Raw genomic sequence first — 16608 nt, 5'->3', positions numbered from 1 at the left:
CCATTCACCCAAGAGTCATTAGCGCTTTTACAGCTTTGAATCATTTTTTATTCATAAGGATAAAGTGTAATGAAGGGTTTGATTTCAAAGTGATAAGTGTGTCGGGTGTTTTATCCCTTTGAAAGTTAAGGCTTCAGGATAGGTGACAGCTCAGTAATATTTAATCATGGTTTCTTCTTTCATGTCATATATGTCATGTTGGACATCATATGAAACAAAGAATATCAAACCAGGAAGTAAATGAGAAAGAAATGAAAATCGTTTTTAAGGTTGAACTTTGTTTTGTTTTCTCTGAGTCTTGATTGATTTGACCTCTGATCCAGGGCTAATAAAGCAAATACGACACTTCACAAAATATATGCTTGGAGAGCTTCCCTTCTATAAGGTATTGATCTGCATGTGGCTCAGGTTCAGCTTGACAGCAAACGCACTTTTAGCAAGTGTGATGACACTTGACTTCCACAGTGTAGCTCACTGATTTGTTGCCAGATATGTGCCATTTCTTTTTGAAAAGGGTTAATGATTTATCTCAAGTTAACCCTACATGAATGATGAATGGGTTTTTGTGAGCTGACAGGAACAGAGGGCTGGCGTGGAGGTAAGAGGGAGGAATTGATCAGCAATGTTGCGGACCATTACACCTACCATGCATGTGTAATGACTGTAATTACCCTTCTCAATCGCCGGCTCCCACCCCTCACCCGCAAACCAGCGACAAACACTCAACTCAATGACAAAACTGGAGGACACAAGGGTCATTGTGCCAAAACATCCTCCTGTGCAAAACGATCCCCCTCCCTACTCTCTCCTTCCATTCTCATTTTCCCTTTCCTCCCCTTCTCGCCCCACTCCAAACCTACGCATCAACGCGCAGGATACTTGATAATAACCCCCCCTTCCAGCCCCATGTTGAAGCCAAACCTCCCCTCCCCTCTTCCTTCGGGTTGACAGAGAGGCCTTTGTTGATCTGAGCAGCAATCACATACCTCAATGAGTCTGTGCTGTTGTTTCGTAAACTTCCCCCGACCCAAGACTCCTGGTATGAATTACAGATCTCAGCAAAGCTGAATAAAGTAGTTCCTCTTTCCAGGGATCCCTTAACCTGAGCATTTTCTTCCATGGTGAGCCATCTGGAAAAGTATTTGACTTCTGATACACTGAATTCTTGCTTTTATATTTTCGGTAACACATCAGGCTATCCATTTCTGAGACCCAGGAAAAAAAATCTTGTATTCTCCCCAGCACTTGGAGCTCCATTGTACCCTTAAAAAAATCCAACATGCCTTTGCAGAAGAGATGCTTGTGTTAAAATCTGACTTTAAAAATCCAGTTTGCAATGAAGGGGTTAAATTTCTGAATAAATTCACAACAGCAGTGCAGTGAAGGGTCCTTAAGCAACTGAACCTTTCCTCCTCTCAGTGCAAATTACTTGAAATAAATGCATCAGATGAACACTGTGTCTAAAGGATAAATAGAAAATGGAAATCCTGTGCAATGAGAGACGCTTTTTTTCCGATCTTGCCTCTAACTGTCACAGCAAGATGCTTTCTTTGATATATTTCTTTTCATGTGGAGAGTGAAACCTGGTGACATGCGGCTCTCACTGCTCTAAACTGCTCTTAAAGATTGGTGCACTGCCTTGTTGAATAAAATATTAGCATGCTCTGTGAATAAAACATTGGGACTATTTTCTCATTTAAAAAGGTCAAAACAGCCGTCTAGACATGCTTTGATGTATCTACCCCTGAATGCCTGCCCCATACACACACTCAAACACACTCACACCTTTTTATCATTATTGCAGTGTGCTTGTTATACAGGATCCACTTCACTGGATTCTCCACCACCAAAGTTAAACTCAACTCAAAGCTACTTTTTCCCGCTCTTTGGAGGAAGCATTTCTTTGATTCTGTAGACACATTACTCCCGTAACAAACTCACAGATAGCCCACGGTGACAATGCATATTGCACATCAGAGCAACTTGGACACATGCACAAAAAACCCCCGGCACTTTTGCATGTTGTTCTTGATGCTCATGCTCAGGTGCACAATCACACAGGCTGCACGGTGACCTTGCATAGTAGGCTTTAACTCTTCAGTGCAAGAACACCTACATGCACTGGCACATTGGAGTGACATGTGCACACACACAAAGAGAAAGACTAACACATGTACACACTCACACACACACAGGCTGTGACCTGGTTTGTTCAACCTTGCCAGTAGAATATAAACACTTGCTTTCTTTCATAACGTCACAATGAAAATAAGCACGGCTGTGACAAATTTGATGTCACTCTGCATTAACACTGAGAACACGTATGATGTTCGAAAATGGCTCGAGGCAACTTCAACTTCTACTGATTTAAAAACAACTCCAGAGAGATCACGAGTATACAGCTACATTAAAAACACCCAAATGTGATAAGGTACAAACTAAACATTGTTGTAGGTGTAATGACAAAAAATTGTGGCTTGTCAGTGAAGTTCTGTGATGTTGGCTTGACAGCTTCACTTAACTTCAGTGAGAAGGAGAAAATGACTTGACTCTCACGTACTCCTGTTGGTGTAAAGGTCAGAATCCACTGTGTGTGTTTTCTGTTTCAAAAATCCTCCCCTTTGAATGTCAGGTGTTGATTACTTTCCAAACATGGATTAATGGAAGTGAGAGGAAAAGTATCAGCAGCTTGACAGGTAAGGTTCTGTGTTGTATCAGGCCTTCTCTCCACATATGTGTGAGGGTTTTATATATATATATATATATATATATATATATATATATATATATATATATATATATATATATATATATATATATATATATATATATATTTATATATATATATATATATATATATATATATATATTTATATATATATATATATATATATATATATATATATATATATATATATGTATATATTAGTGCTAGGCAAGTTAACGGGTTATTTTCATGTTAACCCGTCAATCTATTAACGCCGTTGAATATTTTATCGCACATTAGTGCATGTTGCTCACATGCTTTTATTTTGTTAACGTCTGTTGCTGACCGCGGTGGAACCTGGAGTGAAATTGGCGGAAAAACACGATGAGTAACCAAAACAAGCATGGAGAAGAGGGGCAACGCCACGGAACTTAAAGGCGCTCGCCTCTTAGTGAATCAGTCCGCGTGCACGGCGTGCCAGATATAAACAAACGCAGGTAGTCTGCCAGGACGAAGAGACACGATGAGAACTAGAGCCTTATTTAGCGGTGTTTTTGTGTGAAAGTAATGCGCTGAAAATTCTCTAAATAAAGCGTGAATGCAGACCGATATCAGAGTTTTTCGGTGGAAGTCCGTTTATTTGTGTTTTTGGTCAAGTAAAATATGGCCCCGTCTGAGTGCAGAGGAAACTGGTAGAGGAGCAGGGAGGGGGTGTTTGGTGCGAGCGCCCTGGGCTTCTGCTGCACAAAAACACTGCTGTAGGGGTCATTTCTGCCCTAAACCTTGTGATAGGACCCAACTTGTTCCATCCCGGAGTATCACTTTAAGGCCCTGACAGTGGCAATAAGCTTTAATTTTTGTATTTACATTTTGTAAATTTGATTTGTACTAAATATGTGATTTAACTATTATTGTATAACAAGTACTGATTTAGTGTTTGCAAGACAGATGTTATGGCAATTTCACAATGCAATTAACTATGATTAATCACGGAAATCATGCGATTAATTACAATTAAAAATTTTAATCGTTGCCCAGCCCTAATATATATATTTTTTTTCTTTCACTCACAACAATTAACAATCAGCCCGTGCTGGAGGAGGCTATATATATATGTTGCTCACTGCTTCTCCTTTCAATGAAAAGGTCAGCACAGTCACAGCTGAAAGAGGTGGTGGAAGCTGGAGATAAAGACAGACAAAGAATGAGAAATGGAGACTATTTGGATGGAGTGGTGCAGGTAACAGATAGGAAAGGAGAGGAAATAAAGCAGATATATATATACAGAAGGAGACATGGATGGAGAGTATGCTCTATAAGAGCAGTGGAGTGAAGTCAGTCACAGGGCAAAAAGTGAAATTAATACCGCCCAATGAAGACGCAGCGATCATATTTGATCATATTACAGCATGAAACATGTCACTAATAATCTAGCAGGAAAAGAGACAGAAAAGGAGGGAAGATTAAAAAAAGAGGATGAAGAGAAAAAGGAAAATGAAGGGACATGTGTGCCGAAGAGACTGAGGGACGCTAATGAAAAGAGGTTATTATTGTAAAGAGGTCAACCTTGCGGTAATGCTCTGTCTTGTAGAAAAGAAAACAGGCTTTTCGCGTGTGTCTGAGTCTGCTGTTTTTCTGATATGTGTGTGTGTGCCATCAAACAGTAATCTGCTACTGCACCATCACATCAGCGCTAGTGAAAAAGTGCTCTGTTGTTTGTGTGTTTAGCGTGGGATTAAGGCAGCATTCGCATAATCTCAAGGCCTTGTCTGTGGCAAACTGAGAGTGTGGGGATAAACAGAAGGCAGAAACACTATTATCTTTCCAGGCACACTTTCATATCCATAGAGCTGAATCAATATGGACTCGGTTCACACAAGCAGTTTAGAGTTTTTTATGTAGTGGATCATTAGTTAGAGTGCTGAAGGAAGAGAAGACTGCTCCCATGCATCCCTGTGTGATGCTTAATTTAGCAAACATTATATGAAGTGAAGGCTGTTTCATATTCATCAATTAAAGTGAATTAAATCTGCGAGGTTTATTTTTAGATCTGTTAAATGTGCTTTCTTTATGTCTCCAGCACAGACACGTTAAGGTAAAATGAGAGGAGGAGGAGGGTGGATGACAGACGGAGGAAATAGGAGAAGTTAAGGAGAGATAAGAAGAGAAGAGAGGATCTGGGGATAGATGGAGGAAAGCGAGTGAGGAGAGAAAGACTACGTGATAAGTCCCAGTGTGATCAAAGCATAACTTTGACATCAAGAGCAGGCCTTGCCAGCACGCTGACTGGTTAATATTGAGAATGCACAAACGTACTCTGAAACATTAAAATATGTGTGACTAAGAAGCCTCTTCTCATATTTATCAAAGTGATACAGATATATGCAGCTAGAAAGAGTGAACCCGTGACGTTTTAACTCTCATCTGTCCAAACACAGACAGTGACTTTACACACAGTTGAATTATGGGTAAAAAAACACATAACTTAACACCCACTTCTACCATTGCAGAAAAATGGTCTCCTGCTTTTCTCACAACAAGCGCCATTCTCCAGACAGACAGGACAAACAACCACGCGTTTGCTTGAGAAATCAGTTGCCATGACTATTTTTGTGACATTTTTTCAAGATAACATAACCCAGAAAAAAATACACTTCAATGAAACAGCCTTAACCCTTCTCTCTTAGTAGAAAATGCTGAATCCCTTCTCTTTAGATGCTTCCAAACCCAATGGGGAGCTAAAGATGCTAAAGATAACCTCATGTTGAGGCTGGTGAAAACAAAAACAGACGTCAAACATGGGGATTATAGGCCATTTATTTCCAGTGAGAGTGTTTTCACAAACACGCCGCAGCCCCTCCTCTCACCATGACATCGGGCACCACACATCATAACAATTTATCGTGCTTTCTGCCCTTCAGCTATTTGTTAGCTGTGTTCATTATGCAGCTATTTCTGTCCTCTCTGTGCATGCCATTCAATTTAAATCCTGGCTCTCTTGTGGATCCAGACATCGGTTGAACAAATAGAAAATGCACAGTGAGGGACTCATGACAAATGTTTGGACCAGACGGAGGTCAAAGATGCATGGTTGTTGGGCCAGAGAGCAGCAGGGAACCATTTAGAAAAAAATAAAAAAACTACCCGTTTGTTTATCTGTTGTCCCGTCATCCACCCCTATCATGCAGAGTCCTCTACCTAACCCTGCTTATAATCAGATAAGCTTGATGCAGCATTTACTGTTTCTGGCTGACCACTACAACTTCATTTGAGTGAATTTGTGTGTTTTCTTTCCTGCTTTCACAGACCGTGATAGCATGTGTACAGCAAATCAACCCCTTTTTCCAGGTTACACACGCACACGCACACCTGTTGGTTGGCGATCGGTCAGCCGAGAACACAAGCAGAACACACTCACATGCATGTTGTGTGAATGCATGCATGTAGAAGTGCCATGCAAACAAAAACTTAAGCACACACACACACTATACCCTGAGGCAAAATCTGTCTGCCTGAGTTCACCTTTACCAGAGTGATCCATCAGCAAAATTTACTGGCGACAATTAGCATAACCATGTTCATTATGTTAATCAACAACAGCATGCACAAATACACACAAATATGCACACTGTGTGTAAGAGTGTGTGAGACTCAGGTAATGGAAAGCTTAAGAGAGGGACAAAAAAACTGATAAAAAAACTGAGGTTGAATTTTAGAGTCTTTTTTGGCTATGTTTCCCATCTCATGTGCTTTATGAATTGTTTGATCGTATTCATAGACAAATATCAAACAGATAAATCAAGGATTGAAGCAATCTTTGGTTTCTGGGAGGAGGGAACAGGAAAAGAACAACAGCAGAGACAGCTGAGAATGACTGCTTCACTGCTGGGTCACACACACACACTTCCACATGCAGACACACACACACTTATTGTTAATTATTATTCTGAATAATGAGAAGCAAACGACTCATTAAATCTCTCCTTGACCCGCATGCTTAAACTCCCCTCTTTTCTCCCTTTCCTCTTCCGTACCTCACACAAAACCTGTCAAACCACAATCCTCTTAGCTGTGAATTATTAATTGGCTTTAAAACAAATGCTGAGAAAAAAAAATCCCTGACCCTAATTTGGAGCAGTTTTTTCCCTAAAACGATAGCAGAATTAAGAGGAAAACATACTGAAATCACACGTAAGATACCCCCAACTTTCATCCTATTCGCCTTTGTTCCCTCTGTCCTCTTCACAGTTTTTCCATCTCCCTCCCTCTCAGCTGAATTCTGTCTACCAAAGCGAAAAATGCAGTTAAAATTGGCTGTTAAAAAAACAACCTTGCTTTTCTTTCTCTCATGTGACTGGTGTCATGAGACCACAAACCACCTGACTGCACATAACGACTGTCACAGAAAACAAATTGCAGTGGATTACACAGACATGCTCTCTCATTCTCATGCACACACGCACACACACACACACACACACACACACACACACACACACACACACACACACACACACACACACACACACACACACACACACACACACACACACACAGTGAACACAGAACACCTGCAACTTGCAATACATTCACATAAACTCAAGCGTGCAGTGTGAAGTTTGCACGTACGCAAAATCCACAAGGTGCTCTGATCAATACACCTCCCTATCTGAAGCAATCAATTCCAATTCTAATCTGATCAATAATCCTGTCAACACCACATTCTGATCATCAATAGAGGAATCGATGAAATCGCTCGTTAATCCTGAATTAGCATTGATCTGAGCTCCAGCCGTTATCACAATTACAGCACGGCCTTGTCGCTGTCGTTGGGCGCTGAGTCCACACCCTCTTCTCTCCTCTCTGTCTGGTGTGCGTCAGAAAAGGTCACAGTAACTGAAGAGCATTATGCAGCCGCTCCTGCAGAACAACCGATAAAGCTTTTAATGTTGAAAGGCTGCATGAGAGGTGATAAAAAGCGAATCAGGTTGAAAAAGTCCACACTTAATTGAGTGTTTCTGTGCCTCCACGTCGCTTATTTTTCTAATTGCTCTAAGTGGTGTCCTTGTTGTTTTGTGGTATTTCTTGCAGAGCTGTTGTTTATGTTCTTAGTGTCCATCTAGCTTACGCTCAGAACTACTTCAAAAGACTTCAGTTCGACTTTCCTCATCAAACATTGAGAGCATGGGACACAGGCACAAATTTTTGTCACTGTGCTCAAAAATGTGACGCAAATTTGTGTCAAACTTGAGCCATTTTCTGTCCTTTCCATAGGCTGACAAGGACTGGATTAAAACCCAGCATGTTTTTAGCAAAGGCCAGGGAACACAAACACATGCAGTCTTCTTCTTTAAAGCCACTGATCATATTATTGTTGGAAAGAGGGGAATAACAGACTGTTTCCAACTTAGAGTTTCATCCTGTGTTGTATTTAACTATTAACAATGAAAAACTATTTGTTTCTCTCTCAGTACTTCTTTAGTTGCTTTTTTCAACCTACATGAGAGACATACTTATCAAAATTTTCTAAATGCTTTAAAACACATCATCTTGTTTCTGACTTTATCATTCAACCTGGTGAAGGATTTTTTTTATCTTCTACACTTGGCAGCAGCTCAGGCAACAGCTTGTGTTAAGTGTTCACAGCACGCCCCGAATACAGAGGTCACAATCAGGATTGCAGTGATCCCTTGTTGGACTGCTTGTCCTGGCCCTTTGCTGCATGTCTTCCTGGCTCTCTACTTTCCATGTTATATCTCTCTTTAGCTGTATTAAAGCAAATATGACCTGAAATGTAATTAAAACACACACACAAAAAAAGCCTTGGTGGCAGCTCAGCTGTCAGCCCCTGAGGACTTCAGATGTAAAAACTTTTAAAATGAAAGTGTGTTATTCTATGGTTTTAAACAGTTAACTTGAATAGAATAGAATAGAATAGAACAGAATGTACTTTATTAAACCACACAGGTAAAATTCAGATTCACTAAGTCAGTTGAGAATTAGAAAGCCCTCCTTCCACCCAGCAGTCTGGTATGGATCAGTAGTTTTGTATGGTGAAGCTAACTGTGAGCCCTTGTGGTAGGCAGCATGTGAGCTGGATTCCGATAGCCACGTCAGTTACATAATGACGTGACACCACAGCAGCGCGACACAGTGTACCCCGCTAATAAACCCAACGAGAAAGAAATACGCGACACAGTAAACCAGGGGTGGCCTACCAGTCAGAGTCTAAGAGCCACAAAAATTACCATGGTACTACAAAGAGCCACATTATACAGGTGATCTTAGAAATGCACTTTCAATCACACATAAAGGAAATTATATAAAATGAAAATCAATAAATTTTCAATTTTCAAAGCAAGATTTAAGGTGTTTGTCAGTGTGTTTAAATTCTTACTTGGAGCCGTGTCAAAAGCAAATTTCTGTTTTTACATCAGAAGCGACGAAATTCCATCTATCTATCTATCTATCTATCTATCTATCTATCTATCTATCTATCTATCTATCTATCTATCTATCTATCTATCTATCTATCTGAGCGATTGAGAGGAGCACATGTAGAGAAAAGAAACTGAAACTTAAGTATCAGTCTATTCATCCGAGTATATATCAAAACTGATCCCAACGTTGGCATCAATATATCAAAATTTTAGATTGATTGGGACACCACCACTCATAACAGTATATATGTATATACATATTTAATGAATGGATCGAAGAGCCGCATCCTAAAAGGCAAAGAGCCATATGCCCAAAGCGCAATCAAACTTTGTTTCAGGGAAAAATACAGCTGCCTGTGTCACAGAGTGAGAGTTAGTGACAATTCTTTCAACCAATGAACGTGTTATAGTATAGTAGTAATATAGTATAGTATAGTATAATAGTGTTGTAGCTCCGCCTTCTGCAGTCGGATCAGTATGTCTGGCACCTAAATGGAAGGGTCCCAAAAAGTGGGACGGCTCGTCCCAGTTATTTGGGGATCCGTCCTGGGGAACGCCACAAAATGCGTACTGAGATGAGCCAAACTGAACCACCCGGTGGAAACAAGGCTGTTTAGTGTATATATCAACTCTTGATTAACATCTAACAACCAATGCTAAAGAAAGTCTCACTTATTTAAAAAAGAGTACAAACTAAGCTAGCAACAGTTCAGCTTGCACACAGATGTAAACCTTCAAAATGATACAATTTTATTCAGGGACCGTCAACAGTCTTCTTTACCTTGTCAGTTTGTCTTAAAGGGAGAGGTCCCCGGGGTATAAATTGACTCTTAATTACTGTTGAACAGAGCACAAACTAAACTAGCAGCAGCTCAGCTTGCAGCCCAAAAAGTCCTGTAATTCCAACAAGGAAGACATTTATTATGTGAAACTTATGTCTTAATGTATTTATGGTAAAGATGAAGTGAAGCAGTGAAGGAAAAGTTTCCACTAAGTCCGTGGATGAAAGAGTAGCCAACATTTTTATTCAAGGGCAACACATTTTGGATTAAAATGGGGAATAATGGGCTGACAACATCTATTTAGAGTCTTTTTAAGCCTTGTTTGCCTTGTGTTTATCTCGTGTGTAATCTAGCTTCTCCTCTCCATGAGCTCTAACTTTCATGCCACTGGAATGCAGAACACTGGCGCACTAAGTGAAACCACATGAGCACAAGAAAAAGAAACATACAAGCTCCGCCGTGCTTAAAGGCCAAAGAAACTACACCCCTGACATTATACTGACAGGAAACTGTGTCAACAACAGTGAACCACCTGTGCTGGCTCACGTCCCCTCACTGCCCTCCTCCCTCACTCACCTCTTTAAACGCAGACAAATCGGCCCCTGTCTTTTTTTTTTTTTCTCTTGAGGGCACGTAAAGAGATTAAAGGTCAGAAACACTAATTACTAACTCTGTCATTTAATCTCGTTGAGGCCGGAGATTAGAGTTATAATCCCATCACATACTGCTACAGGAAATTATAAATCACTGAAACATCTACCTTGCTTCATGTCAGCGTCATCCAGAATGAACAGGGAATCAGAGATGGGAGGGGAGGAGTGGAGGGGAAGGGTTGAGATAGACTTTGAGGAGTAGAAGACGAGAAAAAGGCTGAATGTCTTAAACCAACTCCGCTTTTTATCAAAGTCATGGACCCAGGGACTGAGAGCAGGCTAAACAAACCAAAAAACCAACTCAATTCTCCCTCAATGCCTCCTCCCTCTTTCTTTACCCTCTTTCTTTCCTCCTCTGCGGGTGGTAATGTGAATCTGGGGGTAACAGAAGCCAGTCTGTGGACATGCTTAGCCAGACACACTCGGACTTGTGTGTGTATGTGTGTGTATCCGTGTGAATGCATCCATGTGAGTGTGTGTGTTTGGGTTGAGCAGATTGAATCCCGGGGAGCCTAACTACCTCTCCATCCCGCCGACTGACCGACTCACAGAGCAGGAGGAGGAGAGCAAGGGAAAGAAGGAGAGTGACTGGGGGAAAGATTTGGAAAGAATTAGAAAAGAAAAGAAGAAAAAAAGAAAGAAAGAGCAGGGAAGTTGTTCCTGCAGCAAAGCCCAACAGCTCCCTCTGTCGTCACCTAGAAATGGTCCAGCACCTCATCCTCTTTCACCCCTCCACCTCATTCCCTTCCTCTGTTTTCTTTGAGTTCTCTCTCCTTCTATTTTCATCGCTGTTTCCCCCTCTTTTAAACAGTTTAAAGGAGTCTTGTATACAATGCTCGACTTATGAAAGAGCAGCTGGCAGCTAATTAAATATAAATATAACGATTACAGTGTTATGAATTAATCCCTCTATCTGGCTGCCTCCCTAGTGAGCTACGTCAGCGGCATTTGGAGTCAGCTGCCTTTAAACTCTTTCCAGACTGACAGCGTTTTTTTTTTCCTCTAAATTCAGCCCTGCATATTTGAAGAACACAACTTCAGCTGAAGGATCCTTCTCAAGTGGCACACATCCGAGGACAGAGCCAGATTCAGATGTAAAAAGAAAAAAAAAAACACAACATAAGCACATCTTATCTGCATATGTTTATCTGCAAAGTCATGTAGAGTAAAGAGTGCTTCCTTAGCTGTGAGATGAAACAGAAACATCTGAAGAGGAAGAGTGGACAGCTTACAAGAACAAGCACTACAACTAAAGCAGCTGTGGAACTGTAGCTGTTTTTTTTTTTTCATAGAGATCAGGTGACTCAACGCTGCTCAAGCCATCACTCGCACAAAAGAACTCCGTAACCTTGATTTGAGTGTGCGGGAAAAGTTGAATACAACAGCCTTGACTGGCCTAGTTGTGTCTTTTCAAACACAGCTTGAGGAATCTATGTGTGTTTGCAGGTTTAATTATATCTCTTCAAACCATCAAGAAGAGCCACCAAGCAGAACACTTCCAACGCCAGGTCCTCGACGAAGCCGGGGAAAATCTGACGACATCTCTGTCACTTTGCCCACACAGTTTTCTTGGCTGAACATCAGTATATTAAAAAAAAGCACACCTAATAGCTCTCCCACCCTGCTTTCATGTGTCATATGAGCCATGTTTTCTATATCAGCTTGCTCTAAATAGCACAAAGACCAACCAGTTACAAGGGGGATTCTGTGTTTCTATCCTGCTTTTCTTTTTTTCTTTAAGTGTGCAATCACTTCCCCAGACATGAAAACAGACTATTGTGGGAACTGAAGAAGAGAGAAGAGAGGGGGAGCTATGAGTGTTTTCGTTCCTGTGATAGCAAAGTGAAGACAAGCAGCGTCTGGCAGCAGTGGCTCTCATAAAAGAGCGAGACGGAATACACTGCTGATGGAAGTCACGCTGCCCCCCCCCTCCTCCTCTGACTCCCCTCATGCTCTGATAGGAGTCATGCTCTTTTTCTCCTCAGCTCTGCCCTCATGTCTCCTCTCTCCACTTATTCCCTGTCCTGTATCCAAACTGAATTACAGTGTGACTAAAATAGGAACTAGAAGACTTAATTAGTGAATGAAGCAAACATCCAGAAGCGCAAGTGGGATGATACTGTGGGATGTTTTGTACAGCCAAAGTGAGGAGGCTGTAATGTTTAGCCCACAACAAGAAGAAGCAGTGATTCAACAGCAGAGGGGAAATTAGGGACTTTCTTATGTTGCATATTCTTTTGTTAAGTGGCCGCGAAACCTCAGAGTAAACTTACAGATCCAAAAAACAGTCAAAAAGGGGATTTCTGCTTTTTGTCTCTGTTATGTTGACCGCTCTGTAGGCTAATTAGCCGAATGCAAAGAAGCAAAAACAAACACTGTCTAAAATCGAGGCGCATAATAAGCAGATGTAGAGAAAACACAAGACTGCAACTCTGAAAGGGAGTCAGAGCATGTATCACAAGAAAGTTACTGTTACACTAAGTGGGGCTGGTAACTCTCAAGGATTTCTGAACCTTTCTTTTTTTGGTGACTGCACACTTTTTTTAAAAAAGCACTGCAAGAAACAACCCAGCAAACCAAGCAAGCAAGCAAATAACAGAGAAACCTGGCTGCTATAAGAACCAACCCCCTGTCTGATAAAACACAACAACAGCAAATGATTTTCTCAATGGCTCCCACAAGACTGCAAAGTACAGAGAAGGGCTGTGAGGAGGAGGGAGAGGAGACAGACGAAGAAGAGGAAAGGTAGATGAGGTTTTGGGGAGGCGGAGGGGATTTCATCGCAGCAACAGTGTGTGAGACAGAAGGGGAGAGAGTTAGAGAGGAGAGGAGAGAGATTATTGCTTGCTTGAGAGCAGCAATCCTGAGCAGTGCCATGAATACCAAAGACTGCACAGCCCTACAGTCTTTCTCTTTCTCTCTCCTCCTCTTCCTCTCTCTGCTCCACCACCGAAAACGCTGCGGAATTGCAGCTGCCCAAATTACACACCGATATCTCACTTTATACTCTCAGCAGCAGCTTCATCCGTCTGTGATTATTCCTGTCAAACCCGCACACTCACAGACTCCAGCAGCAAAGTGCCGCTCCAGCTGGAATCCATCGGATGTCTGCCTGTGCAACAATTAAAAAAAAAAAGATCTAATGTGGCCCTACAGGGGCAATAAGTAAAATGCACGGACCTAATTGAGTGCAGAATGAGCCTGAATAAGCCGACGGGCAAGTGATCTGTATGCAATTTTTATGCAGTTGCACCGGCGCTGGCGCACACGAAAAAGGGCAAGGACGCAGCTCGAGCTTAAGTATTCAAATGGACTGAATATTAAGGAGCCTTAAGGGGCTCACATTTCCAGATCTTAAGTCCAAAAAACCGATAATGAACCAGACAGGGAGCAGTAAGAGCAAAAAGAGGAGAGACGGTTAAAAGGGGTTATAGTTTAAACTGCACTTTTTTGTGAAGCTTTCATGAAGAAACAGGCCCTTTCCCTCCCATAAATACAAATTAAGATGCTACCCCAAGTAAGACAGTTGGTCTCCCTGGGATTACCGTGAAAACTAAATCAAGCTTCTGTTGACGCGGATCCAAATAAAAGTTGTGCGTTGCCCTTACGTGGAGACGCCGGGAAGCACCGACACAGCGAAGAGGAGCCTGCACTGAGATTAGCCACTCACTATACGTGGCCACACACACACACACACACACACACACACACACACACACACACACACACACACACACACACACACACACGCTCATAGACGCATTTGCATGGTTGCACGCGCACGCACTCACACCATAACGAGCGCAGACACACTGAGCTTGAAATGTGAAAAAAAAAAGAAAAAGAAAAAAATCAACAGTCTGTGTAATGTTGAAACCGCACAATTTCAACCGTCATCCAGTGGACCTGGAAAGAGAAGAAAGTCTCCTCTGTTACAGCCAGCAGCTTTGACAAAATACACACAAGTCTTCATATTCTGTTGCCATCGCTAATGCGCAAAGGCTCCGCGGGCTACCCGTGCCTTATTCCCGTATTTGCTGAAACACAACCAAGTCCGACATCCTCTCGCGGTGACCTTTTCAATATGTATGTGTACAGCGTTGTATGACAACACTGGATCCATCCAGAGGAGAGAAGCTGCATCTTGGGAACAGAAGCATTTTACTTCTCTCGCCTGTTTTACGCTCATTAGAGCTTCTGCGGAGGGAGACGCGCGGGGTGTAAAAGCAAGGACAGAAAACAGACTGAGAAGAGAGGAAAGGAGATGAATGGGACTGTGTTGAAATCCCGGTCCATTGACTCGAGCAATCCTTACCTTGGAAGTTAGAGACTCCGTGCGCAGCAGCCCGTGTCTCCGAGGAAATTTCCCAAATACATGCGAGTCAGATGAAAAGGATCACTTCTCTCAAGTATTGCTTCTTTTCTCGGATGTCCAACACATCCACTGATGGAAACCCCAGTTTGTTTCTGTTTGGTTGCGCTCGGAGAAGAGGGGGGCAATAGAAAAAAAAATAGGAAGGCAGAGCCAAGTCGTTTTCTCCACAAACCCTCAAATGTCCCCTCTCCTGTGTTTTTATCCGCTGGAGCGCAAGAGAAAGAAACACCAACCCAAACAGCGCTTGTCACTGATGGACAGAAGGAAAAAAATCACCAGAGCGTCTTGTCAAGGCTCTGGGGTTTAAGTGATGATGAAGAGAGCTGAGGAGGTGGATGTCAGGAGAGAAAAAAAGAGGGGAAATCACCGTAGCATCCCTCTCTTGTTCCTTCCTTCCCTCCTGCTTTCCTTCCTTCCTTACTTCGGGTATCACAATCCGGCACCACAGCAGCACCAGCCAGCGCCGATTATCGTCCTCCCTCCACGAGCCTCGGAAGCGGAGTGAGGGAAGCTGAGCGGCGCACAACGGCAGGGAGGGAGGGAGGGAGGGAAACAGAGAGAAGAAAAAGAAGAAGCAGTGAGAGAGGGAGAAGAAGAGAGAGAGAGAGAGAGAGAGAGAGAGAGAGATGTCGCTGCCGATGGAGGGCGTTGGAAACTAGAGTAACCCTCTTTTTGCACTTATCCAGTGGTCACACAATATTTTTAGTTTCTTTCTCATCATTTTTATTACTTTGATACTCTCATCCTCCTCATGTGGCTGTATGAATAAGTTTCATAAATGGCATAATCACAGACACTTATGATGGCCACAGATGCAATAGTATGTTCTTAGACTGGACTAATGTAAAGAGCTATGTCTGTATCAGTGTTGATGTGTCTGATATTTTATAAAACAGACTCTCGCAGAATGCAGAACTGATAATTCCAGTGTCACTGTCACATCCAGACTGAGGGTCTGCACCAAAAGAAACCCTGCAGTAGAGGGGCAAACGCAACAGTTGCTTTCCTGTCATTGGACAAGAGCAGCACCCAACAGCCGCCAGGGCACATTTAGAATTTTACCAGCAGCCAATCAGAGGAGGGGAAGAGAGTGCAAGGGGAGGGGTGGCTGTGGAAGACCCTTCTCTCTGTGAGGTGATTGGTTGACAAACAGTCCAATTTAAAATACCTCCCAGCCAGTGATAAAGAGAGTGTGTGTGTGTATTGGGGGAGCTATCATCTTTTCAGCGGGATGAAAGAGATGATTTATGACTCTCTTCATCTCTGTCTTGTTGGAGTGCTTCAGAAATATTTGTTCCATACTACACTAAAATGATTGGATGGATGTGTTTTAGTTTACCCAGTGTCACATGAAAGCAAACTTTACATGTTCTAAAGTTTTGTTCCTGTTGAAAACTTGTAAAAGTATGCCTTGAGTCCTTGGTTCTTAAAAGGTTGCTTTGTTCATAATGATGGTGGCATAGTTTTACTTCTTCTTAAGCTCCACTGAAAAAAAGAGCTTCCTCTGCTTAAAAAAGTGGCATCTTCAGTGTTTCCCACAGGATTTTAAGAGACTGTGGTGGCAGAGTCGCTGACCCGCGGCGGTTTTAATGTGTGTGTACGATTTTAAGCGCGATGTATCGCCCTTACAGTAAGTGCAGTTTGGGACCAT

General features: G+C 42.1%; 1 protein-coding gene across 1 annotated transcript in view; it reads right to left on the bottom strand.

Moving 5' to 3' along the window:
• Positions 1–15464, bottom strand: part of cdh11 (cadherin 11, type 2, OB-cadherin (osteoblast)) — a 107651-nt gene extending 92187 nt beyond the window's left edge. Inside the window, exon 1 of the mRNA XM_074675494.1 lies at positions 14898–15464. The gene's annotated coding sequence lies outside the window, so the exon portion shown is untranslated. The remainder of the gene's footprint in view (positions 1–14897) is intronic.
• Positions 15465–16608: the final 1144 nt, after the last annotated feature.

This window comes from Halichoeres trimaculatus, unplaced genomic scaffold (assembly GCF_033239565.1).
Source record: "Halichoeres trimaculatus isolate MK-OKI-2021-1 unplaced genomic scaffold, fHalTri1.1 fHalTri1_scaffold_8, whole genome shotgun sequence".
Lineage (NCBI taxonomy): Eukaryota > Metazoa > Chordata > Actinopteri > Labriformes > Labridae > Halichoeres > Halichoeres trimaculatus.
This window is presented reverse-complemented; position numbering and strand designations above follow the sequence as displayed.